The sequence below is a fragment of the Accipiter gentilis genome, chromosome 3 (assembly GCF_929443795.1).
Source record: "Accipiter gentilis chromosome 3, bAccGen1.1, whole genome shotgun sequence".
NCBI classification, from domain to species: Eukaryota; Metazoa; Chordata; class Aves; order Accipitriformes; family Accipitridae; genus Astur; species Astur gentilis.
Genome location: NC_064882.1, coordinates 7,287,480 through 7,314,585, shown reverse-complemented (window position 1 = coordinate 7,314,585; position 27,106 = coordinate 7,287,480). Strand labels below are relative to the sequence as shown.

The 27,106-nt window shown below is 39.4% G+C and overlaps 1 long non-coding RNA gene across 2 annotated transcripts; it reads left to right on the top strand.

Moving 5' to 3' along the window:
• The first annotated feature begins 12,912 nt into the window (after positions 1-12,912).
• On the top strand, positions 12,913-25,338 carry LOC126052877 (uncharacterized). 2 transcript variants are annotated; one of them, XR_007510173.1, is made up of 3 exons: positions 12,913-12,959; positions 14,094-16,002; positions 18,760-25,338. It is a non-coding gene; the product is annotated as an uncharacterized LOC126052877 (long non-coding RNA). The 2 variants fall into 2 exon arrangements; XR_007510174.1 differs by having other exon boundaries at positions 14,094-16,711.
• The last annotated feature ends 1,768 nt before the right edge of the window (positions 25,339-27,106 follow it).

The window sequence follows — 27,106 nt, the reverse complement described above, 5'->3', positions numbered from 1 at the left end:
AGATTCCTGTAGTTGGCAGGCTTAAGCTGACCTGCCCAGTCCCCATAACAAGTTTCATTTTGATGGCTATCTATTAGCATAATGCTTAATATTTGAAGCATCAGATGAAATATTCCTTTAAAATAAAAACTATAGCTACATACAGTATCTCTGAAGTACCTTGAAATATAGAAGATAGTTTTTACTGAAATAAATATTAAACGTGCTAGGCATATTTCCAGAAATATGGAACAGCACTTAGTTAGAAAATCACATATTCAAATAAATATGTCTTTGGAGACACATTGTGAGTATGTCTTCAAAACCAGTAATCTGAGTAATTTACTGGAATAGATGACTTCATCGCAGTAGGGAATATGTATTTTAAGAAAGCTTCCACATTCAAAAAGGTTCAAATAGTCCTAGGGAGTAACATACTTATCTCTCTACATTATGTCTTGGTGTGAACCTTTGCCTTATGATGAATACCATCTTAGATCCTCCTGAACAGCAATAACAAAGGCCGTAGATTAAATTTTCTGAAGTTCAGTTTGAGAAACCCCAAAGAGCCCACTTCCATGCATTTCTCTGTGTGCCAGATTATGCTGTCACTGTCCTCCTTTTGTCTTGGTAGTCATGCTGCATGAAGAATTGCCATTTTGATTTCTTCCCAGTGAGACATAATTCTTCCGTAGAAAAAGCCTTGACTAGAATACCCCTTGCAATGTGTTGGCTTTGTTTTATAAAGGACAGTGATTAGAAGGTTGCTAACGAGTCTTATCGTCGTTAACCCCAAAACACTAATGATGGAGAAGTCTACTTTGGGATTATGCTCTATGGAAGTGCATGAGAGCACCCTACCTGGGTGACGAGACTGGGGAGGGGGGTGCACCTTCCAGAGGAGCTATAGAGTGGGTGCTACTCATCTCCAAATGGGAGGGCCTTCAGGTCATGTTCTTAGCTGATTTTATGTGAGTGTTCATGTATGGTCATGTTTATGTGACAGAATTAGTTGTCTTCTGAGGAAGGCGAGGAGGAAGCACCGTGGATGGCCCATCATCTTCAGCATCAGACTGGCTGCTTGTTCTCTGAAATAAGTACCACGAGCTGAATTGCTCACTCACTGCCATTACAGCCTGTTTGTGCTCTCCTTAATTTACATGAACTTCCTCTGAACAGGCTATTCAGAAAATGAGAGAGGAAGAGGGGAGAGTAAATTTGTTGTAAGAGAAAGATTGTAGCATCAATTGAAAGTGGCCAAAGAAAACACTTATAAAATACAATTTACCTCATAACCCACTTTTCAGACAAATCTCAAAACATACCGAGGCACAACACCCTACTATTACAGCAACAACATTGCTATGTAAGAGCAGGTAAAATAAAGTGGGAGAGGAAAGCAGGGTAGGTGTTAAAATCCCTAGCAGGGGATTGTCTGACACCTTTCTACCTGGGAAGAATAAATGAAATATTCTTCCTGGAGTGTCAGTGCCACAAATACAGAGGCAGACATCAGTTACAATCAGGTTTGGGAACTGGAGCATCCCACAGGTGCAATCCTTTGATATACTGAACGTATCTGGAGTTGGTCAAGTCCTCCCTATGCTATTAGAAAGGGAGGGGGCTCTTCTTGTCTTTGTCCCGCATCTGCTGGCTGTTGAGTTGGGTGGGGGCTGACCCTACCAAGAGATTGTCCCTGGTCCATCCCTCAAGCCGTCACGGGCAGCCCAGCCGGTGACAAGGAGATGGGCTGAACTCCCCTCAGTGGTCAGCTGCGTCCGTCCTGTGCAGCTCGCCTCTGTGTCTGAGAAGACAGACACAAAACCAGCTGGCTGCCACTTGCTTGTAGATTAAACCGTAGTGCAGGAGGGCACTAAAGCTGTTAGTGTCCCCCAGCACCCCAAGGAGGTGCCGCTGACCCCTCACAGCATCCACGCAAGGAAGCGCCTGATTTCCCCCAAGCGCACCTGGATGGCATTAAGTCCAGGGAAAATGGTCCTTGCAGCCACCTCTTCTCCATGGACATGGCCTCTGAGTGTGGAGGAGTGTTTTGCTGCTGGGCGTTGGGCTGGCACAAGTGCAGATGCCGCCTGAGTTTGGCTGTGTCTGTGCCAGGCTGTTTCTGTCCCACGGTGAAGGGGGGTGCGTGGGATTGGCCCTGGCGGCTCCCACCGAAGGAGGACAGCATTGCTTGGCTGAAGCTGAGCCCGTGCAACATCCCTCACCGCAGCCTCAGTACAGCGGGATGAAGAACCGAAAATTTCACTTGCCCCCGTGAGGCTCTTGGACTCCCTTCAGGGTGGGCTTGCTAATATTTGTCTCATTGTCACTCCCTGCTTTGTACATTATCAGCCCCCCAAATCTGAAAGCCGCCCAAAAGAACAAGTCTTCTTGTTTTTCTCTTGGCTTAACCTGGGGATCGCCATCCTCAGCTCACCCGGGCATGTGCATCCACCAGCGCTCTCGCTCACGCTTTGCAGGTGTTACCTAAGGGAGCCCAGTCCTTGCGCTGACAGGCTGCGGTTTGCATCAGGCAGAGGCGCAAAGAGAGCCAGGCCAGAGGCAGCTGTTTGGGAAGAGCGAGCCTGATGGCTCTGTTTACAGAAGGATTATGCACCAGCATATTTTGTCAGAAGGTGTGATTTTTCTTCCTTCTTTGTCTCATGCTACTAATGCATTCCCTCAAGTGGGCACAGCTCTATCAGTATGAAGGTGCTTATGTTGGTGTAGTTTACTCCTTGCTGTAATTAAGGTAGCAGAGTTTATGTTCCTTAATTAGGAGGCGAATGTCTCCAACTCTCCAGCCAGCTATAAGAAAGCACACACATTGCTGCCCCAGCTTCTTGAAACTAACCCATGAGATTTCGAACATCTTTTCAGGACTGATGAGGGAAAAGAGACAATGAGGAAGGACTGTTTCTCATGATTGTCATGAGCAGGCTAGGCATTCAAAAGCATGCCACAAACAAATAGCAAATCGCCCAGTGAAACATAAATAAGGCCTGGCTCAGAGTACACGCTGCTTGGTGAAACCAGGCAGGCACCTTGGACTGTGGGACAGAGGAAGAAGGAAGGTGCTGCAAGCTGCCTCCAGCCGGGACGTGGCTGGAGAAGGAGCCAGCCAGGCCGACAGGCAGAGCGGTGCGGTGAAATGCAGTGGGAAGAAGACTGACCTACACAGGCTACTTTTCTTTGATAGCAGCAGTCAGTTACCTATGACGACATTCAAAGCCTTTGTGTTTTCAAAACTGATGACCCAAAATGCACCTCCGAGCTGTTATGAGCAGAAGGGAATCGTGCATTTACCCTCTGCTGTGCTAACAGCTCTTCACACCCAGGCAGTTCTCAACAGCATCTCTTTTGACAAACAAGTACCCACTGTTCAGAGTCAGCAGAGGTAAAGGAGGGAGCACAGTTAACTTGGGACGGGTTTGGTTTGTGAACGAGAAGAACTGACAAAGTATGTGATTTTTTGCCTTTTTGCGTTTGACATTTTTGAGACTCCTTCTTCTTCTACACCATTAACTTGTTAGCTTGAAACATAAGATGTCACTGTGATAGAAAACACACACAGGAAAGTGTTCATTAAGATAGTGTTAAAACAACGTTGGGAACAGTAATGTTATGCATCTGGTGTGATATGAATACTCTTTCTAATACTGTAAAAGCCAGAAGAAAATGTCATTCTAAGTCAATATTATTATAGTTTATGTCCCACATCATGCAACAAACCTAATTCTTGCAGAAAATGCTATGCATGAAGCAAATTAAAAGCGTTAGGCTCTCTGACTAATGGCTGATCAGATTAAGCACAACGACCTGGCGAGGATCAGAGGAGCAGCAGCAGACAGAGACACCTCGTAACCTTATTCCATGCAACGGGAGCACAGGGCTGCTCCTGAAACTGCAGAGGAGGGTGGTTGCACCCTCGCCGCTGGTGGGCCATCCTGATGTGACTCCCTGCTCGGATCCTATGTGTGCGAGCTGCTTGTGAGCTGGAAGTGGAGCTGGCTCGTCCCTCGGCTTGCGAGAGAAATTTTGAAAAAATTTCCAGTTGCACATTTTCCATTTAGAAACTCATTTATAGAGAAAGATTTCTCCCCTTAAAGGGCAGGTTGTTATAGAAACTTTTGCCAAGTGGAATTTATACAGCATGTTACCAGGACATTTAACCTGTCGTGAAGCTAAGATAAAACCAATAAAAAGGCAACAACATGTATTATTTAGAAAATTATGTGTGATCTGGTTTTATAAACTTTCTGTTTGTCAACAGGTTCTTTAAAATGTGGAGTCTTTTCTATCCCATTTAAAGTCAAAGTCAGAGAATATTGCCTTGTGATCTCCAGGTAGATAAGGGGAAATTACATTCTTTCAGCTCACCTAGAAGAAGGAAATGCATAAACGGGTCCAGATTACAGATTTTTAGAGAATGATCTAAATTACCAAGCCATTAATAGCAGATGAGATATATGGTATTAAATACCAGCACATAAACTAGATGGATAGTTTTTTTCTGGAACATTAAAATTTTCCAGGACAGGTTTTTTCAGGAGGTAGGACATTTTGTCTCTCATTTTACAAATGTGGTGTGAAACGAAAAGAGGAAAAACACTCCCCCCTCCCTCCTTCTCCAGCTCTCTGAGGAGGAGACTCATCGTGGCACATACAAGAAAAACAGCCACCCACACACTGGAGCCCTTCAAGCAGAAAGCACCTGACGGGAATTTAAAAATAGGTTTTCAATGGTGAAGTTGGCAGAAATCTACATAAAAGCAGTTCTTCAAGGGAGGGTATTATGTGATATGAATTAGATGAATGTATTGAGTTCCTCCTTTTTTTTTTTTAACTGTGGAGTCTAAAATTAAATTATTGTTATCATGATCAAGTATTTTGTTCAAAACAGCTCATGCCTGAAGACAAAGTATAACAGCAAGGAAAATATAGGGGAACACAATATATTTTAATAAAATAAAGTTTGCTTATCACTCAAAATCTTGAATTTCTATTATTAGAAATCTGGGTGCTAGCTGCTTGAGTCTTCAAAAACCCCACTATACACAGAGCCAACAGTATGCCTAAAGCATTTAAAAATTAAATACATCAGATGAAACAGTAAGAAAATATGGACATAGCAAGTCATTTATTTGATTTTAAGAACATTTTATAAGAGAAGGGGAAGCATTTGCAGTTTTCCTTTTAGTAAAAAAAGCCAATAACATTCTGATAAGAATTACACCTGTTTTTCCAAAAGATTTTTAGAGTCTTCATATGGGCATCTTTAGGGCATTGCATTTCTTATCCTTAAGACCATATGGCTACATTAAATACATTTTGCTTCTGAGTCACTTTATTCTTCTGTAATGAAGGGGGAAGAAAACAGTTGCTGCTGTTTAAGACCTCACTTAAATTTTTCATTGCCTTTGAATGTTTTATATAACCTGAATTTAAGTAGCTTTCTGGGTTTTATTTTTTCTCCCTATTTATTTTCAGACTGAAGCCAAACAATAACCTCTATATCTAGCTTGTTTTCTCTGCAGTGCAAAGAAATTTTTAAATGGCTTACTGATTTGCAGATTATTGATAACTGAATCTGGCAGATAATTTCACACTGGCTTCATTGCTGGACGTGATCTGGATCTTCCATACACCAATGGCACAACCATGTATGACCTTCTTCTTGGAGTGAGTTTCCTCTGATTTACACCATTCATAAACAAAATAAGAACTAGACTTCTACATTGTTCCACCAGTTGTGAAAGCTTTCTTCAACAGCACCAGCTCAGCACAGCTTTCTTGTGAAGTATTTAATGAAAACCGAGTTTTCTTTTGCTTACTACCTCATGTATAAATCAGCCCATAAATCGCTGGTGTTAACTCTGAAATTCAAATTGCTGTGCACACCTCCTGGGGCTAGACTTTATGATATGCTGTACCTGTAACTGGCTAGTAGTAACTGCAGGTGTACTCGGTGTGGCTTCTCACCCATTAATAAGGGAAGCACAGATTGTTCACTTATTCACACACACAATAACAATTCAAAAAGGTCCTCACCTTGGTATTCACAGAAAACCATTCCTCTTAACTACCATCTTCCTTCTACCTGTGCTATGTGTCTTTCACAGATGAGGAGCCCAGTAAAGAAGAGCATACATTTCTTGCTAAGAAAAACTATATGTCCAGCCCCTAGCTATGCCTTTGGGTGTCACCGCTGTGCAGACACCTCTGCCTCTAATTGCAGCAGGGCCCCTGGTGGCTTTGCAGAGGAGCAACACACTCGGAGATATTAAGCAGACAGGAAGGTTTTTGTGCTTTGACTGGCTGGAAGTCCTCCCAACAGTATTGACTCATTAGCTTGTCACCTGCAGGTGAATGAAAAGGATATATGCACTGTTCAAAGCCTTATCCTGGGCCACTCTATGCCAAATGACAGCTCCTGCCTTTTCATATGCCAGTGTCTCTGCAGTCGCGGATCCATAATCACAGATAAGTTTCAAAAGCTTGGGATTTTCTGGGGTATTTTTTTCTCCGTGGTTAGCTGTTAACTGTAACCACGTAGGACTGACCAGGGCACGCCGGTTTATTGCGTTAGTCCTGACTGATGCCAGGATTTGGGCTTTTTATCACTAAAATGAAGAGAAAATGTGTGGGGAGGAAAGGCTTGGAGGCAGTGGTGGAAGATTACATCCTGTGTCTTAAATGCAAACCCAAGTTACTGCTGTCTCACAAATCAGACTTAGAAGCTCATTTCCTACATCAGCTGCAAAACATTGATGTGCACTTTGTTTGTTTCAAAGGAGAATTAGGTGAAACCACTGTTACCACAGCATTGTGCAGCATATGATCCTAGCTAGTTTAATCAATTTCCTCTTCATAATTGTAATCTTTGAGAGTGTGTGCATTATCTTCTCTTATCTTTCAAGTTTTTTAGTATGGTTCCTAAGTTGTAATTGGACCTCAGTGTCAAACGGGGCCTCACTGTGTTACAGTCACAAAGACACATCAACCTGGTGATGTTGCTCTGTATCTGACCCTCCTCGCATGCTGAACAGAGAAGAAAGGCGCTTGAAAACCTGGTATGTAGGATTTGGAAAACTGAGCTCCCATGCATTTTGTATATCCAACTACCACGTTTTGAGGATCCTGAAAATTAATTCATTGTAGCTCACTCCTTATGGATTTAGTTGCAAAAAGGTGGTGGGTAACTATAAAGGAAATCTATTCCTGCAAGTGACAGGACATTTTCTTTGAGAGGTGCCTCTTAAAAGCACAGAATATCAATTAACAATCCTTTTATTTCAGGCTTGGGTCTTTTTTTTCATGCCGTTGAGCACCAGATTGATACCACCCATGAAGTCATTCCCACTCTAACACAGTGCTGCCCCACTAGTTTGGGTTTGACAATAAAATCCCAACTCTTGTTTCTTGAAAGTATGACGTTTCTCATCTTCAAGAAACACTGCTTGTGGAGTAGATATTTGGAGGAATGATTAAAGAATTACATGAGACTTAATGAAAAATAAGATAGTTGCTCCTTATAACCATTTTAAATTATGTCTTGTAGACTTTCTAAATAACATATGTGATGAATGGCTTGGGAATTTAAATAACAGTTAGAAGATGTGCAATTTGAATTTCTAGTCTCATAAAACTCTAATCTTAGGAAACCTGCTAAGCTACAGGGATTTTTTTTCTCCATTTTAAGCCTCTTCCAGAAGTGAGTTATGAATCACACTGCAGCACATTAGCTGTCAGAGTAAAATTTGGCAACCCTGCCACAGTACACACATTCTCTTTTATGACTTTATAAAATGCCCTACAAACAAAACCTACAAATATGTAACTGATATTGGAGGTCTTAGCCCATAAAGAAACTCCAACATAGCCACAGGACAAGTTCCAGAGTATTTGATTTCTTGTAGAAGAGGATGAGGCAATTGCTGTTGGTTGGGTACAGGGCAAATTGCCAGGGGAAGGTGATTTTTTTTAAAAATCTCTGCCTGCCATTATTCATTGCAGTGCAATGAAAATATCTGACACTGCATGAACTTCCTATCTGTGTTTGGGCATTTGGCACTTCCACATCATAGCAATTTAAATGATCTATTAATTTTGAGGGTTGTTACACTTTATTCTTTTTTTTAGAATGGTTATTAAGGAAAAGAAGGTAAGGCCTTGAATTTTCTTAATCAGTCTGCAGACCTGAGTATGACATGGACACTACAAAGATATCTTTAGTAGATGTTATGACATCGTAAGCTTGTTCACTTTATTTCACTTGTACCACGTTCTGATATAAGTGAGATAAGGTAGCCATAACACTTAGCAGAGGGAATTTGGTACTTTACAGGGGGATTCAGCTCATTTAAGAGGGTTTCCATGGTACTTCTGATGTGGCCACTCCTCTTTTAAATCCATGTAGGTCTGTAATGGGAAATAAAAAAGTATTTCAGGTCTCATCTCATCAGGACTGAAATTCAAAGTCTGAATTTCCAGGAAATATGTTCTCAGATGAAAACGCATTTATTTAAATGAAATTTAAATAAAGTGTCTAGTTCCTGAGAAATGGAGGGGACACATACACACACACAAAATGAGAGGAAATACTTAGTCCTGGGAGAGGATAGATGCATAAGTAACACTGCCACCCCTCAATTTCAAAGTCCTTGGGAGAAGGTGAGATTGAAGAGTAGCTATAAAACTTGGCTAAGGTTTTGTCTATAAAAAGATAAAATTACACGTAGCTTTTCAAGAGTCTGGTAGCTAACTTTAAGAGAGAAACTCAAACACAAACATTTGTTTAATTTATCAAGACAAATTCCATGGATTTTTTTCCTTGTGTATGTGTACATATGTAGAGATTTTAAATCACTTTATCTCCGGATTTACTAATAAAACGCCATGAAATTAAGAGGAAGTGTAAAATTGAATTGAGCATGATAAAGCACGGTGTCTGATAAAACTAATGTCAAAATAATTTTAAACAGGCTCAGTGCCGCAAAAGGTCTGCACAGTCGAAAGTCAGCAGTGTGAAGCAACGTGAGTCCAACCCCCTTGGGATTACAGACTGAAGAGGAGATGACTGGTTAGTTTAGCAGCATTTCCCTCCATCGTGGCCATTCTCCCTCCAGCAGTAATGGTGTGAAGAGGAATTGCACCTGGCCAAGGATCTGACCATCAATTCAATGCATCTACATATGTATGTCTGAAGGAGCAAATTGGATGATTGTACTATTAGCAGTATGTTTAGAGAATACCTTGAACAAAAGAAAGAAAATTACCTTTGTGCACACGGAGGGGAAAATCACACAAATGCTACAATATTGAATATCTCAGGCTAACTGCAGTCATTTATTGTTAAACTGTACGTCTATAAAAAGGATATTAGAGAAGATACTAGGCCATTTGGCTTGTAATTAGGGCTTTTTATTCTAATCTCATTCATTTGAAAACTGAGAAAATAACCAGGCTTGTTTATCTCTATTTAGCTATATCATTTTACTACAGTTTCCCTTTCCCTTTTTTCCTTTTCCTTTTGGAAAGCTTCATTTAACATTGTGCACACGCAAGGTTAAGATAGGATCCTTGCTGAGGTTGCTGTAGCTGGGCAGGGGAAAGGGAGGTGGTACCAGTTCAGTCCCCGGCTTCCAGCTGTTGCTTGTTCTCTTTCTGCGTCGCCCCCAGGGCCCTCCATTGCACCAGGCACCCATCGTCAGTATCAATGGCTCCTCAGGAAGTCTCTGCCTTTCCTGCTTTTGTAGAGGTTGTGAATTTCCTTGGGTTTACTTCTTTTCACCTTTTTGCCTCTCTTGCCTTCTCAGGGGGTGGCTTTTGATTTGGGGGTTTCCCAGCTCAGGATGCAAAACATGTCTGTGGAAGTTCTCTCCTCATGCTGATTTCTCCCGGTTCACGTCTGTCAATGCAGGCTCCAGGATTGCGAGATTCCCAGCTAAACTTCTCCATGTTAGTTGTATTCGTGTTTATAATTCAATTTACTCTTTAACTGTTAAAAAAATCCCTCCTCTTCTCTGTTTCCCTCTCTGTAGAGGATCTTGATTTCTTCCAGGTGAATACCAAGAAACATAATCTGGCTGTTCCCTGTCCTTTGGCATTTCTTCTATTCCCTGAACAGCGCCTCTTCTGACATGTATAAGTGTCGTGGTTTAACTCCAGCCAGCTACTAAGCAGCACACAACCGCTCACTCACTCCCCCCAACCCAGTGGGATGGGGGAGAGAACTGGTAGGAAAAAGGTAAAACTCATAGGCTGAGATAAGAACAGTTTAATAAAACAGAAAGGAAGAGAGTAATAATGATAAAAATAACAATAGTAAAATGACAATACTAATAAAAAGATTGGAATATACAAACCAAGTGATGCACAATGCAATTGCTCACCACTCGCCAACTGATGCCCAGTTAATTCCAGAACAGCGATCCCCCCAGGCTAACTCCCCCCCCCCCCCCCCAGTTTATATACTGGGCATGACATCACATGGTATGGAATACCCCTTTGGCCACTTTGGGTCAGCTGCCCTGGCTGTGTCCCCTCCCAACTTCTTGTGCCCCTCCAGCCTTCTTGCTGGCTGGGCAGAAGAAGCTGAAGAATTCTTGACTTAGTCTAAGCATTACTTAGCAACAACTGAAAACATCAGTGTGTTATCAACATTCTTCTCATACTGAATTCAAGACATAACACTATACCAGCTACTAGGAAGAAAATTGCCTCTATCCCAGCCAAAACCAGGACAATATGAGACTCTCATATCTAATTTCTTCTTATTCTTTCGGCACACCATGATCATCCCATATTAACTGCTGATTTCTCATTTTTACTTTCCTTGCTTTCTTTCTGATTTTCCTTAACCTCTTCCTGCTCCTAGGTTCCTTTCCCCCTCCCAATACGTCTCACCTGAAGAAGTGAGGAAAACAGGTATCATGGGTATACCATAGGTATCATCTCTAAACTTGTGTAACACAAGTTTCTCTATTCTCATTCACTTATTGGCTGTAGCTGATCCAACATCCATGTCCTGGAGTTTTTTGACTACTTTTGTGCAAACTCCTGGCATGTGTAAGAGCTCTGCACCCTCTTCACCCTGTGATGACTTTATCCTCAAGCCCCTGGCCTTCTGCAGCTTTTCCTCCTGGATCTATTTGTAATCACTCCTTCAGCATATATTACAGCAGTCCCCCCCTCTAGCCATTTTGTGGGATCTCACATGGCTCTGTCCTGGATCTTTTTGTCTCTGTAAAATTTATTTCTCATCCGTTGCTCATCTCAGCTATTGCCTCTAGGAGCGTGAATCACACATCTGCCACTCCCATCTTGTCACTGCAGCATCAACTGAAATTCACAAGTGTTTTATCAGAGGTCTTAATTTATTCCACTCAAATCTCTCCTTACTAGTCTTCCTCAGTCATTACTTGTCAGTCAGGACTGCAGACCAATTGATATTTTTCTGTGATACCAGTGCATGTCCTCACATGCAAATCACATAGAAAGTCTGTAGATACTTTCTGTGTAATCTCCTTAGGGTAATATCCATGCACCCACCTAAAACTAACCAGTCCATCTTGATTTTTTGCAACATCCTTTTCCTTTGTCTTTTATAAATAAAGTGTTGGGCTGCTCATATTTATTGAGAATTTGTTGAAAAAACTGATCACCTTGAATGTAAGAAACTTGTATTCCCATTCAAGTTCCTGAACAGTCTGTCCTCCTCTAATTAGATATCTATTGCCTTTCACTGAAGAATGATATCATTTTCAGTTGTTCACTTTTTAAGTTTCTGTGATATTTTCATGCATCTCCCAGGCCGTACCTCCCATGTGGGAGAAAAAGCACCTTATTGCCATCCATCAAACTACCTTAACATGACTCAAACATTCTGCTTCTCCTTGATGTATACTGAAAAATATCACATTAGTTATTTAACTGACATGTCGAGTTCACTGCTTCTTGCTATTGCCCCATGTGCATTCTTTGTATTATGTATCATCTTCTACCTAGATCACAAGCTGACTAGGAGAAATAACAGTATATTTCTGTTTTTGATGAACAGCTGCTCCTGCAGTTGGATCTTGGTCCACACCTAGAGTCTTTTGAGTATACAAATAAAAGACCTGTCAAATAAAAGTAATTGTTTAGAGGTTTTTGTCCGTCAGTCCCAGTGGTCCAACTCATAGCAAAGGAATAAAATGGGTTTCTCTCCTTCAAGAGTTTGCAGGAGTGTGCTATTTTGATCCATGGCATAGGGGTATTCCACTGCATTTCCCGTCTTCCCAAAACACTCTGACAGTTTCCAACACAGAAAATGCATATAACACAGAAATCTGTTACCGTAAAATCTTAATTCAGTGTTCCTGAGTTTAGTAGTAAATTTGGATTAATACCAGGATGAATATGTAATTTATTGGATAACTAAGTATACATAATCAATTAGTTACTCCTCGCACACAATAATAATGGGTTATTTTCAGCTGACATTGCACTTTCTCTGCATCATTAAGGTTTACATTAATTTTTATTCTCTTCTCTATTAAATGTTCCTCAGATACATAATGCAATCAGGTTACCTATTATTAAAAAATGGATGTCCTGGTTACAGCTGGGATAGAGTTAATTTTCTTTCTAGTAGCTGGTATAGTGTTATGTTTTGGTAGGACCAAAACATATCTTCAGTATGAGAAGGATGTTGATAACACACTGATGTTTTCAGTTGTTGCTCAGTGGTGTTTAGTCTAAAGTCAAGGATTTTTCAGCTTCTTCTGCCCAGCCAGCAAGAAGGCTGGAGGGGCACAAGAAGCTGGGAGGGGACACAGCCAGGGCAGCTGACCCAAAGTGGCCAATGGGGTACTCCATACCATGTGATGTCATACCCAGTATATAAACTGGGGGGAGTGGGTGTGCAGGGAATCCCCATTTAGGAACTAACTGGGTGTTGGTCGGCAGGTGGTGAGCAATTGCATTGTGCATTACTTGTATGTTCCAATCCTTTTATTATTGTTGTTGTTGTTGTTGTTATTCTCATTTTATTCTCAATCCCCATATTGGAAGGGATACTTGGGAAACAAGTTGCTCCCTTTTTTAACTAATGTGCTCTTTCTGAGCCCACCAACTGATTGGTCTCACTTTAAAAATCTGCACAATAGCATCTTCTATTAATTTTGAATTGGACCATTTAAGAAGTGCATAGGAAGTAAGTTACTGTACTTTAGATGATAATCACACTCAGAAACCTTGGACAGAAGGCAACATAAAAGTGTAATATAGTTGCTTAAAAAGCTAAAAGTTCTTCTAAAAATGTCAGTTTATGGATTTTTATCAGTCCACAGAAAGGAAAAGCAGACATTCCAACCAACAGAAAATGTACCAGGGAATAAAAAATTTTTTAAAAAGCTGTTCAGTGAAAAGGAAATAATCTGAATGCAATAATGCCAAATGGAAATGTACAAGAGAATGGATTAATTGCTTTGTAAATTAGTCAGCCTTTTCAACCCATTAAAACCATTAATAGTGGCTGTTTTCATTATAATTATCTTATTTTGCAATGTAAAATTATACTAAAAGAGGATCAAAGTAGAGTTCTCCTTACAGAGAAGATATGAACCATAATGACTTTCTTCTACCAACACCCGCCCGCCCTCAAACCCACAACCCACAATAATAACTTTTTAAAGTGTAAGAAGCAAATGAGAACCTCTTCAGGATGGATTCTTTATTGGTTGGGGGATATAGTTTATGACTGTCTCTTCCTGAATTCACTCTTTTACCATACTGAAACTTTTTGGACATTGTGGATTGTAACATCTCCAGTTCATCCTGTTACTAGCTGTTGAACTGCCAACTTTGATTTTTATCCTACTAATTTGGTCAGCACTAAGAAAAGAAATAGCAGATACAATTTTGTTTGCTGTGTTATTTTCAAGACTACAAAGTCCTCCCAAGTATTGAGTCCCCAAAACCTTACCTGATGATGAACATGTTAATATCAAGGGATAATCTTTTAACACCTAGCAACTCATCAAGCATTTGATGTGTTTTTCTGCATAATTTCTGAAGACATTCTGAAACATTTTCTTCTAAGGGGTGATACAGATTTTTTTTTCTGATAGGTGAGATCATAAGAACTTGGGGACAAGTTGTAGCTGATAATCTCCTTACACATGGACTGAAAAACACTGGGACAAAGATGTGTTCTGTGGTGATTCGTTTTTTTAACCACTCATCTAATGGAGTTCTAATTTTGGGTACTTGAGCAGTCTGGGTTAATATTGTGACATTCCTCCAAAGAACTTAAAGGAATATCATAGTACAGGAGGTAGATATTAGATCAAAACTAAATGGGACACTCGTTCAGGTAACTTACAGGGCCAATCCATTTCAGAGTCAAGAGCATCTGGTAATATAAAGGAACATAATTCATTATGAACGATAGGTTTTCTGGATATTTTCATGCTAAATAGTTAGTTGATACTACAGAGGAAAAAAAGAGGGATTTTTTTTTTCTTTAAAGAATTGTACCAATACATTCTTCATTACAATGTTTCCTATATGTAAGATGGCCCCCATTTTAAAAAATCAACATATTATCCCTTCCATCTGTATTATACTGCATATGCTCTCATATTTTCTTTCATAAATAAATATCTCTTCTTATATTAATGTTTATGTACTCTAGTGGAGTAATAGACAATTAGACTATAAACCCGCTAGAATCTTTTTAAAGCAATAGACACAAATAGATTTCTTTCTATACTGGTGAACCTAGCTTAAAATTTCAGCAAGGTGTTGTTGAAGTTGTATTATGTCTTCCATTTAAATGTAGTTAGCTTCTGGTAGAAGTCATTCATTCAGTTATTAGTCCAGTGGTTTATTTGCTCAAATATTCTGTGAACTATGCGGCAAAAATTAATAACAGAACTTTAAGTTAGCTTTTAAGATGTCTCTGCTTTGAGCCATCCAGAGGCTCCCTGCAGATAAAACACTGTAATTCTAGGATTTAAATTTCCAGGAAGGGAAATCAGAAAGTGAAGGGTGTGACCTCAGCAAAAAGAAATAAATATTGAAGTGTTTTACTATGCCTTGGTAGATGAAAGAATGTGAAATAACAGAAACTGATGTAGAAGAGACTTGACAGAACTCTTCTGGAAAAAGAAAAAAAAAAAAAAAAAAAAGAAAAAGGAAGGAAGAAGAATGTTAAAGCATTGTAAAACACTATACAAAAATAAAGAATTTGCTGTATTGCATCACATAAAGGACCATCTAGGTAGGTAATGTGTATTTAGCAGTGGCTGTTCTCTAGAATCAGACTCAGAAGAGCCCTAAGCATAGCTGCTTAGGGATACATTATCATTTATTAATTAAATTACTTATCCTCTAACAGAAACTCATTGCTTCTATTAATTTTTAGCTCTCTTCATCTAGAACGTAAAAAGTGGGATCTCTTTTTCTCTTATGAACATCCTGATCTTAAATGGAAAGCTAGATCGCTTGGAAGTTATTCCAAAGCCCAGTTCTGAGTAAAACAGGATTACACTGAGAATGTGGGATTCCTAAACTAAACCAGTCAGATGCTAAACGCAGATGATATGTAGCCTCAAAGGGACCCCATAATTGACATTTGAAACTGAGGTCTAAGGAGGACAAGGAAGGAAACGCAGTCAGCAGTGACATTTCTGGTATGCCAGCTGGGGCCGAAGATAAACATTGGGCGCAGATGTGCAAGCCTGAGCTGCAGCGGGAAACGCGTATCTTGCCGTACGCAGATCTGTGCGTTTTTTAGCTTCCTTGCGGTGATGTGCTGTAGGGCCACAGCCGGTCGACTGTCATCTGCTGCCAGGGAGCAAGGGTGTCCCTTACGCCGGAGACCTTCAGGCCTCCATTGGTGCTGCCAGCAGCAGCCTGGCAAGCTGCAGTTCTGAAGCTATAAAAATCATTGACGTTGTCTGAAGGGAAAGAAAAAAAAGAAAAAAAAAAGGCCCAGGAAGACCTTGCAAATGCGCTGATATCAAGCTCATTCATGTAAGTTTACCTTAGTAGCACAGTGCCTTAATTCTCAGCAGGGAGCACTCAGAATATGAAGTGATGATCCTGCTTTGTAGGTTTTTGTTTTGGTGCCGCTCTTTTTACTTTCCAGCTGGAAATTGTAGTTCAGGAGTAATGAGTCAGGCACAACGGTGGGCTTAGCTGCTTCTTTTGTATCTGAAGACACATTAATTACATTCTCCATTCACTTGTGGTTAGGCTTGAATGGGGAAAAAAAAAAATATCCTATAGGCAACTGGGGAGGCTGGGCTCATGTCAGCGGAAGAGAAAATACAAGTTACCACTCTTGTAGTGCGTGCCTAAGCGAAACTGAAATCACAATATCCTGGGCTTACTGACAGTTCTCATTTTGCAGAACAGCCTCAGAAACCCTAAAATATAATAATGTCTTTGGAATTTTCTCCTAAGAACCAGCGTGGACTTATGGACTATATTTTTTTGAGGTGGTTTTAATTGTTGGGGGTGTTGACCGAGGAAGGTAGTGAGAAAGGGAAATCTACTGAGAAGTTTTTTTGCACACTCATTTTTCCAGGGTTAATTCTTGATGAGTAGGTAACTAAGAAACTTTTTAATCTTGAGAAAGGAGAACTATTCCATAGTTTAGGGTTTGAAATATTTTCCTGTCCCTTCTATTCTTTGTTGAGATGAAAGGAAGACAATTATTACTGGAATCTTCGTTTCAGATGTAAGTGCACATTTCATTTTTATTGTGCATCTATATCAGAGTGTATTATGTGAGTGTCTACTAGGAGGTGGTCAACATCACAGGATGACTCGATGCTTTCTGAACTTCATACAAAATTTAAGGCCCTTAACAGCATTTTTTAAAAAAATTACAGTGTAGAAATGTATTTAGAAGAAAGTATCATTTTTAAGAGAGGAATCTAAAGCTTTACCTTGACTGACTTGAATTTTTATTCAGTGTAGTATTAGACAACAGTTTAAAATAGAAGGATGAGTGATAAAAATTCTTAATATAATTCCATCCACTATTGTAAAGCCTATGTTTGGTTCTACCCTCTCATCTGTACAAGGATAATTAATGTGTGTTTCTAATCACTCATTCCTTCTGTTTCAAAAGAATAAAAGAGGTAACACTTAAATAGGTGCTGAGCTGCATGAAAGAAGTATTTTTGGTGATTAGAAATGGTAGAGAAAGAAGAACCTAATGACAAAAAAATGAACATTAGCAGATTGACATCTTCAAGTGTCTGAATGACATAAAGAACAAGTGCACCATTATACAAACTTGTTTCCTAGAACAGAAACGGATTGAAGAAAATTGCTTAGAATGAATTGCTATCAAGTTGAGTTACAGGGGAAAATTAAAAGGGGTTTTATAGAGCAGTCACTGAATGAGGTAGTACATTAAGACTCCTGAGCAACCATTTGTCTTAGGGTTAATGTGATATAAAGAGAGTTGGGTCATTTATTCATGACTAATATATATATTTACCTAAAGGTGGTAAACATAATTAAACAAATCTTTTCCTTGAGTTACCTTCTGAAGGCAACTTGCTAAATCCTGCAGGAAAACTGTTGGCAGAGAGGTTAGCTCTGTACATCAGAAACAGTGCCGTTCCCTTGGGATTCTTCTCCCAGCTGTGGTGTTAATTCCTCAGACCTGCTCTATGCCTACATCTTTTGCCAGAGTAGCTACATCACTGAGCAATGTGAGAATTGCTCAGCTAACAATTGGCAAAAGATAAATATATTGCCTTTATTGTGGTGTAGCTTCTTATGTTTGGCGATATGCCTAAGCTATGAAGATAATTATTCCTTATTTCTAGTAGGGGAATCAGTAACCATAGCGTGTGACTGGTACAAGGTTGAGCTGAGGTTGCTGCACTGATGTAATGGTACATTGTGCACGTTGGACCTCATTAATAGTGAGATTTAACTATTCTGCTATGTCTATTTTAAGTGCAGGGGGGAAAAAAGATTTTTAAAAATTTACTTTTATCCTCAGTATTCCAAAAGATTATGTAATTAATATATTCTCAACTGCTACACAGACCTGTAAGTTTTGTCAAGCAGGTTCCAAACACAGAGGAATTTAGAAGAGGAAAAACCAGCAGCTCTTTCAGTTAAATGACAAATGTACCTGGTTGCTGGCAGGTTCTTTTCCAGTTAATCAAGTACCTTTGTTTCGTAAGATGAGAAGTTGGGAAGTAGAGTCCTAGTGCTGCAGCAAGTTCTCCATGTCACCCTGTATCAAAGATTAGTAAAATACAGCATTAGATTAATACAGAAAATAGAGGATTCTGTGTGTTATACCAGGGAACATTATGACCTGAAGTCTAGGAGCTCGGATATTCATCAGATGCATGTTTTGTAACAGAAAATAAGGAGTTCCTTATTAGGGTATCCAGTGGTACATGAAGAATAATTACAGAATCTGTCATTTGTTTTACCAGGACAAATGTTTGTCGTTTTAAAATGTGTATTCTGTAAAAGGCATCCCATAATTAAATGCTCCCCCATTCATGTTCACGGATCAAAACCGTGAAAAGGCTCACCCCATGCAAACAACAACAATAGCTACCACATTGTGCGCATTTATTTTCAGATGAAAACCACTGTTGTCTCTTTAGTTAATAATCTCTGCCAATTTGGCCTGATTGATTTACTGCACATCATTTACTGCTGCTGTCCAAATAATCTCTATTCATGCCAATAAAAGACAGTGTCAACGACTGTAATAATAGTGCACTTGTTTTTTCACCACTCCAGAAAGAAAAGACATCCTGAGTTCAGAGGGATCCTGAAAGAAATAGTGTTAATGAATGGCCTTCCCAGCTGTATGCGCTATGGCAAGTGAAAAACCTCCCCAAGAGTATTGCATAACCAAGCATCAACGTCGCTGTCTTCCCAAGCACACACCTTGCTCTGTCTTGTTGACATCAGTGCAATTGCACAGGGTACAGGTTAGCACAGGATGGGCCCCAGTAGCTCTAGTGAATCCAAAAGACTTTATCCCCATGGACCAACTGACGCTGAAGAAACACAAGATAATTTTCGTCAGCTTCAGCTCTAGTTCATCTAACCCAATGGGAGTAAGTAGTTATGCAAACTTTGAAAAGCAAGAGCAAAGAGAAAATTAAGTGCTGTAACCCTTCATTGATGTTATTATGCTCCAGACTAGAATAGTAACTCTCTCCCTGAAATAATAATCACTTTCTGTGTCCTTCACAAGGGCGTTCCACATTTTCAGAGAAGATCGAATTTTCTTTCATGCTTTCCTCAGCCCTGGACCTCCTGCAACAGGATCTGATTTGGCATCAGCCTCTGGTAGGCTACCCATGCCATCTGGAGAAGAGGCTTTCTGCAGAGTGAATGAAACAGCTGTAAGAGTGTTTTTAGGGAGGGAAATGAATAATGTGGCAATAGAGGATTTGCAGCCATTGGAGACTTTCTCCAAGTATCAAGGCACTGATTACACTCCCTATTGAACTGAGGCAACTCTGGTCAATACACAGACAGCTTTTTATACCAGAGGGTGTTGGGATCACTGGAGTTTTCAACGAGTGCCAGAGGCTTTATGCAAGGGCTGCTATATTTCCAGGGTTTTGTAAGGTCCGCAATATATTATTGTTTAAAGCCTCCTTTACAGTGGAGACCCTAATCAAGATCAGAGCTCTACGGAGTTGTATCATGGATGACATCACTTATCTTGAACAACAAATATTGTAAGAAGCAGAGATGAATGTCTGCCAAAAGGATTATGGATGCAGGAATACTCTTCAATTAACAGGACATATACTTATCAAAAAATATCATTTCACTAGGACCTTCTGAGTTTTTGTTATGAAGAAACAAATAGTAGTATTTTGGTGCCCAGTAAAACAAATACTGAATTTCAACTTTTTGGTGAAACTCTTAACATTTCACAGAGATAAAAATCCCTGCTCCAGTTGCTCTAGAAGTGGGATAAAAACATAGAGAAATCTGGATTTGCAGATCTTATAGCTGCCGCTTGGAAATAATTTCCATTTGGTAAATATTAGACCATTCCTCCTGAGTCCTGAAGAGGGATAGCTAACTACTTGTCATCAGTTTGTTACTTTCATTTAGGAACACTTTTTCCATAGGAACAATCTTTATTTTTCAGTTATTTTCACTTTTTACTCCCCATCATGTGTTTTTCTTTTTATTCCTTTCTTTTCTAAGAGGAAAAATAAAATAAAACATTAAGATATTTTGTTTTCTGAAAACTAATGTGATTTTTTTGTCAAAGAACAAAATATGTCTGTAGAAATTGCAAACCAGGCTGTGTTTATCTGGCTACTCTTCAGAGAACTTTGTAATTTTATAATTACAAATCATGTTGCAAAATACTAGCAGAATTTGAGGAACTAAAGATTTATAGAAAGTGACTGAAGGAATCAGTACAAGTGAAACAGAATTAGCTAAGAAAACTGAGTGAATAAAAATCCAATGTTTATTAATCTCTAACAATAATCCTTATCTTTACCATGAATTTTTTGTGATATTTGGCTTCAGTGGAAATTATCATACTAGCTATTCAGCTTTACAATTTGGTTGTGAACCTGGGAGTAAAATTAGAATATTATCCATAGGTACATATAGTATGTGGTCATCATCGTGAATTCTGTTCTTAACCTTTTCATAGATTTTTAGAATAACAAATAGCATCATAGAATCATAGAATGGTTTGGGTTGGATGGGACCTTTAAAGATCATCTAGTCCAACCCTCCTGCCATGGGCAGGGACATCTTTCAGGTTGTTCCAAGCATCATCCAGCCTGCCCTTGAATGTTTCCAGGGATGGGGCATCTACTGCCTCTCTGGGCAACCTATGCCAGTGTCTTGCCACCCTTATCGCAAAAAATTTCTTCCTCACGTCCAATCTAAATCTACTCTCTTTCACTTCAAAACCATTACGCCCTGTCCTGTCACTAAAGACCTTGGCAAAAACTCTCTCTCTGTCTTTTTTATAAGCCCCCTTTAAGTATTGAAAGGCCACAATAAGGTCTTCCTGGAGACTTCTCTTTCTTCTCCGGGCTGAACAACCCCAACTTTCTCAGCCTTTCTTCACAGGGGAGGCATTCTAACCCTCTGACCATTTTCATGGCCCTCCTCTGGACCTGCTCTAACAGATCCCTGTCCTTCTCATACTGGGGCCCCAGAACTGGATGCAGTACTCTAGGTGGGGTCTAACAAGAGGGCAATCACCTCGCTCCACTTGCTGGCCACACTTCCTTTTATGCAGCCCAGGATACAGTTGGCTTTCTGGGCTACAAGCACACATTGCTGGCTCATGTCCCATTTTTTATCCACCAGTACCCCCAAGTCCTTCTCCACAGGGCTGCTCTCAATCAATTCATCCTCCAGCCCGTATTCGTACTGGGGATTGCCCCAACCCAGGTGTAGGGTCTTGCACTTGGCCTTGTTGAAATAGTGCAGTCCTTTGTAGTTCTTTATCAGCATCATTCACCTACTTATATCATCCTTAAGAACTGGAAATGCTTAGAAGCCTTCAGAGCCCACTGCTATAATATACTGGAAAGTCTAGTAGCCCAAGTGTTGAAATTAAGGGTGACAGAAAGGACAAGCACTTCTTATCAAGAGATTTTTCCACCTAATTTATATCAAAGCAGTGATTTTCAGTTGACTCCTGGACTTAGTAAGACAAAACCCAGATGTAATCCATTGCATGTAAAATACTATGCTTATACCTTTGGTTATGTATCAGAATGATGTGTATTATTTTTTCATTAATATAGGGGAGGTGAAACAAAACCTTGATGCTCTTATGTATTTAGACAAAGGTGGAATTATAATTCCTTCCAAAATGAAAAAGATAGCTTTTTTTTTTCTTTCTGATCCAAAATCTCCCTCCTTTTTCCCCTCCTCCTTCTTTGAATGACCTCTTTAAAATTCTCAGCAGGCTTTCTTCTCCCTCTTGCTCCCAAATTCAGTCACAGAAACTTCGATTCACATGAGTTTCACCGTCATTCCCCATTATCCTCTATTTGATAATTTCACTTTGTATTAAGAGCAGATGACCTATACCCTTGGATTTATATATTTGTATCATTATGGAAAGCAGCCATATAAAGCTATTCCAGCACGCATTATGTCACAAAGTTAATTTGGTATTGCTCTCTTTAGCCAAGGCAAAAATGGAGTTTCTTCTTTTCAGCTAATGGAATGGCTGCTACTCCTGTAGCCACTTGCAACCTTATTTGCATTGCTGTCTGTGTGCAGCCCTGTTTCTCCTGTTATTGAAGGATGCTTTGAGTATTTTCTTTCCTCAGGATTTCCCCTCAGTTAGCTCATTATATCTTTGTCTCTGCGAATGCTGTTTATACCAAATGGATTTGGGTGCATTTTAAGTCACAGGGCTGAATCTTATTTCTTCTTGGTCCTCTATGCTAGCTGGATTTATAAAAAAAAAAGATTTTAGGGATATAATTCTAAACCTGGACTTTTTCGACCTGTGAGTATTTTAATATTTCATATTAGAAAAATATTGTTATACCAATATGAATACTAATATTAAAAAAGGTATTCGTTCTGATATGTATATGAATACAGTCTTTTGAAGCATTAGATTATAAATATCTCAAGATGACAAATAAAGCTGGTGGATGGACCAAACAAAGGAAAGACCAAAGGCTACACATTAAAGCTTGAATAATTCAAATGAAGAGTAAGGCAGACAGTTTAAGCAGCAGAAATGGATAAGAACAAACTTTAATAGGATTCTCCATTGCTTTTAGTCTTCAAATGAAGCCTTGATGTCTTTTCAAAGTCGCCTAATCAAATCAGAGATATACAGGTCTTTTGACTGGGGTGGTTGAAGAAGAGCCCCAGCACAGAGAGGGACCTCAGAAGACCATCTAGCCCACCCCCTCCCAGGAGATGTCTTTGTCCTACCTTGCAGGTGTTTCTAATAGGCTAAAGACTTTCACTAGTGGGCACTCTGGAGAAAAAGTGCCCCTACCTTTCAGTAGTTTTCCTCTAGTACCTAATTTGAATCTTCTTTTGTGGAATTGAAGGAAATTTATTTTATTTTATCCATGATAGAAATTAGGTGTTGGAAGGTCTTCTGAAACTCTCTCACTCCCCCTTGCTCTCATCTCCTTTAAGCTAAGCAACCCAAATTAGTATTTTCTCAGGAGGATGAACTTGGTGCCCTTGAACAGGGATTAAAAAAAATCAGGTTTTTATTTCGCACGTTATATCTTCTGCACATTTGTTGGAATTCAGCCAAAGCCAGGACACATGGCCTCTGGTAGGGGCACAGTGCTGCTGATGGTTTTTTGGGCTCCTTGCCTTGTGCACAGGTGCTATCAGCTTTCCTGTGTGCCACTTGAGCAGTTTTGAGATCTTTCTGAGTTCAAAGCGTGGCGTCTGGGGGTTGCCACCTCTCATCAACATCTCTCTCCATGGTCCCTGGCACCCCACTGTCACCTCTGCATCAAGCTGCTGCCTACCAGCCCCAGATGTGTCCATAGATCCAGTAGATACCACGGATCCAAGGCTGATTTCTAAGCCTTATCTATGAGAATTAGTGCAAGTGGAGAGCTAGAAGTTTCTTACTTTAAAACAAAACCCAGCAAAGCCTCCTTGCGTTGCTCAGTACCTTCTAATAGGATCTCAGAACCTTCTGGTACAATTTACAGACCGCTCTGTTAGTCCACTGGTTTTGAAATATCAATTTCCTGCATGCAGCGCTTCACTTCCATCTGCTTTTTGTAACATCTGATTAGGGATGCCTCTCCAGGTCTGTTCCCTTCCACTTACCATCACTGATGCAGTGTTGATTCCCACCTCTGGGCAGCCTGCAGTCTGGGCCTGCATCCACTTGTTATTTTTCTCTCAGACAAGAGGTTTCTTTTTTTTCTCCCACTCCATATACAGGGACAGACTGCTGCATGCAGTAAATAGCCATGGAAGGTAAAGCAGTATGAAAAGTTACTGCCTTCGGTTGCCCTGTCAAAGCTCCTTGTCTGGAGAACTTGGCAGAGCAGACAGGGTACTGAGGCAAGTGGCTATTACAAAAGGACATGTTTTTTTCTTGTTGGTTCCCCTTAGCTCTAACTCCCCATCTACTTCTTGTTTAATATTTACAAAAACAGTTATGAGGAGAGTGGTTTTTTCTTTCAATTCCATGCTTTCACAATGTCTTGCACATTGAAATCTTCATCTATGACTAGGGTCCCTAGCTATTACAGTGATGAAGACGCTTATGCTGCTGTTAACAATAATAATCATAGGAGTGAACATAATTTGTAATAGGCATTAAGTGGAATAACATCATCTGAGCCTCTGAAGGGGAAATGGAAAGGTTTTGTGGTTTTGGTTTTTTTTTTTCGAATTAAGACAGAGAGTCTGGTTGCGAGACAACTGACTCAGAGCTTACACATGGCATAGACTCTAAATTGAAATATTTGGCTGAAATACTTCGGTAGGCTTTGAAATCTCACTATGGCCCTTGGCATTATTTTGGCTCAAACAGTCAAGAATATTATGAGTTGGAGCTCACTTCCTACTATAGGACAAGAGTGTGCGCATACTACTGTAGTTTAATTAAAAATGTTAAGAATGCTGTTAGTATTACATTAATATTTTAAGTGATTATTACTTATATTTTCTATGTTCTCTATTACTCTGAAATTAGAGATACTTCTTATTAGCTCTGGTTACATATCTAATGCACACAGGTTAAAAAGTAATCTTTTCAACATATTAATATTTTAGCCATGTTTCCAATTTATTTAATGGAACAGCCTACTGCAACTTTTCTAACTCTTACAGCTCCTCTCTGCATTTGTTTTTTAGGCATGATTTTCACTGCAGTTTGTATTCATTGGTTTTGTATCACGATTCTCTATTTTTCAAGCAAGGTAATTTTAGTTTGATGAGAGAAAATTGTGGAACACACCGTACTGGTAAACAGGACATTATGTTGTGCTCCACAGTAGCAAGGAGAGAAGTATCAAAATGAGTTGGGCACTAGAGTGCCACTGGTATTTGGGGCAGCAAGGTGGAAAAAAGGAAAGTCATGGTTGGTTTGTTGGTTCTGTGTTCAGTGCTTGCCTTAACAGGGACCTGCAAAAAGTAGAAACAAATGGAAATCACTGAGTTTCTCAGGAGACCTAATGGCATAAGACAACCTATACCCTTTCTTCCAGAACGAAATTTTGAACATAACCATTTGTTAACCTTGTGTGACGGCCTCTGTGTAAAAACATATAAACAATGTTATGCTGAAAATAAAGCAACATATCAAAATCTATACATAGAATTAGTACCGACTGTTATTTTTCTCATTTTTGTGTATAAAGTCTATCCTTTTCTCAGAAGTCCATTTTAAATGCATGTCTCTTCTGCTGCACTTTTTTTCCCATTTACAATATTCAACTCAACCAACAAATACCAGGTTTTGAAAGAGAGGAAGTTCTTCATAGAAATACAGGACTATGAGAGATTTTTCTTCATATTCACAATGAGTCGGGACACATACATTAAAGACAACAGTGGGAGAAATTTTAAGGAATGTAGAAAAATTATCTATTCAAAAAAATTTTAATATTCTTCTGAAAACCTATTTTATGTGAGTGATTCCTTCAGAAATGATTTGCAAAAAACATCTCAGCATCATGCAGGTTTTTCAGGAAAGCCTAACTGAATGTGCTGTTTTAATGTACAATTATTTACCAGAAAAATAATTTTTTGGTAAATTAATTGTAAAGTTTCATAAAAGTCAGGGGGGGAGGTTTAAATAAAAGACTAAAAGCTTAGTGCAAGGTAATAAAGAAAAAAAACATATTTTCAGATACATAATTTGAACTTTTAACAAAGCAGCGAAAATAATTTGAAATTCTTTTCAGGCATTTCTGACCTGTCTAGCACGAGAAAATAAAATGAAAAACTGATTTTTATATTTACTTTTAAGATACCTTACTTAAAAAAAAAAAAAAAAAAAAGTCTATAGAGTCCCCAAAACAGTGAGAAGTTATTTCTACACCCAGAGTGACATTCTGGGCTGATATGTAGGGTTGGGGTTTTTTTCTCTGACTAAATATGCCCTCTGTTTAATATTACCCCTTTACTATTAAGAGTTTGAAAAAGAAAAATTAAGGCCAAGGTACAGAACAGTGATATTTTAGGGAAAAACAAGTATTGGTAAATTCCTTTAGGACTCATGATTGAACAGCAAAGACATTAAATCACTTGCAAATTTCACAGAATCCCCCAGCTCAATTATATTCTGGCTTAGTGTGTAAATCTTTGATGACTTCTGCCTTCAGCATAATGTGCTTTTTTAACTATTACATTCTGCCATATATTTAGAGAAAACTCCTTAAATGCTGCACACTAGCAATAACTCAAGCTCTTTTTGTACTGTCCCTTGTCTGCACTTCATTCCACAGGTATCGTTGGTAAAGCAACACAGTCATTCATTCTTTGTATCCTATAAATCATAGTCTTTCCTCATTACACTGGCCATAACATGCTGATCCTTTTGAGTTATGTTGTTTACATGGTGCTGACAGCAGGGACTCACTTGAAATCAAGACACTTTTCTTTAAATAGCAACCAAACTTCAAAGGGAAGATGGCTACCCTATGGGCTTGCATTTGAAGCAGCAATATTTCTGGTTGGTTTTTATTTTGATAAAAAAACATCTTAGAATCACGGATGAGATTTTTAAATAGCCAACATACCTAAAAGTAACACCCAACTCTGTGAATGTGAATTTTCTAAAAATGAATGAGTAGTGGTCATGATCTGTGAAATGCGTAACATTCAGTAAATTTGCCCTGCTGTTATGGATGGGTGAGGGCTCTTTCAGAAGGGCAGTCATTGCATTACACTAGCATTACTCCATATTCTTGGCCATATCGCTGTCTAGCAAGCTAAATGTATGCAACATGGGAGTGATGCTGTGGAAGTAGACATCCGTCACTGATTACTAACGTAATGTAAGCCATGTAAACTTACACAGGCACAGTACTATTTAGTGCCATAGCAGCTGTTCAGATACCATTCAATACAACAGATGTGCTGAAGTTCCTAGCTATGAATCTCTGTAGTCTGTACTTGT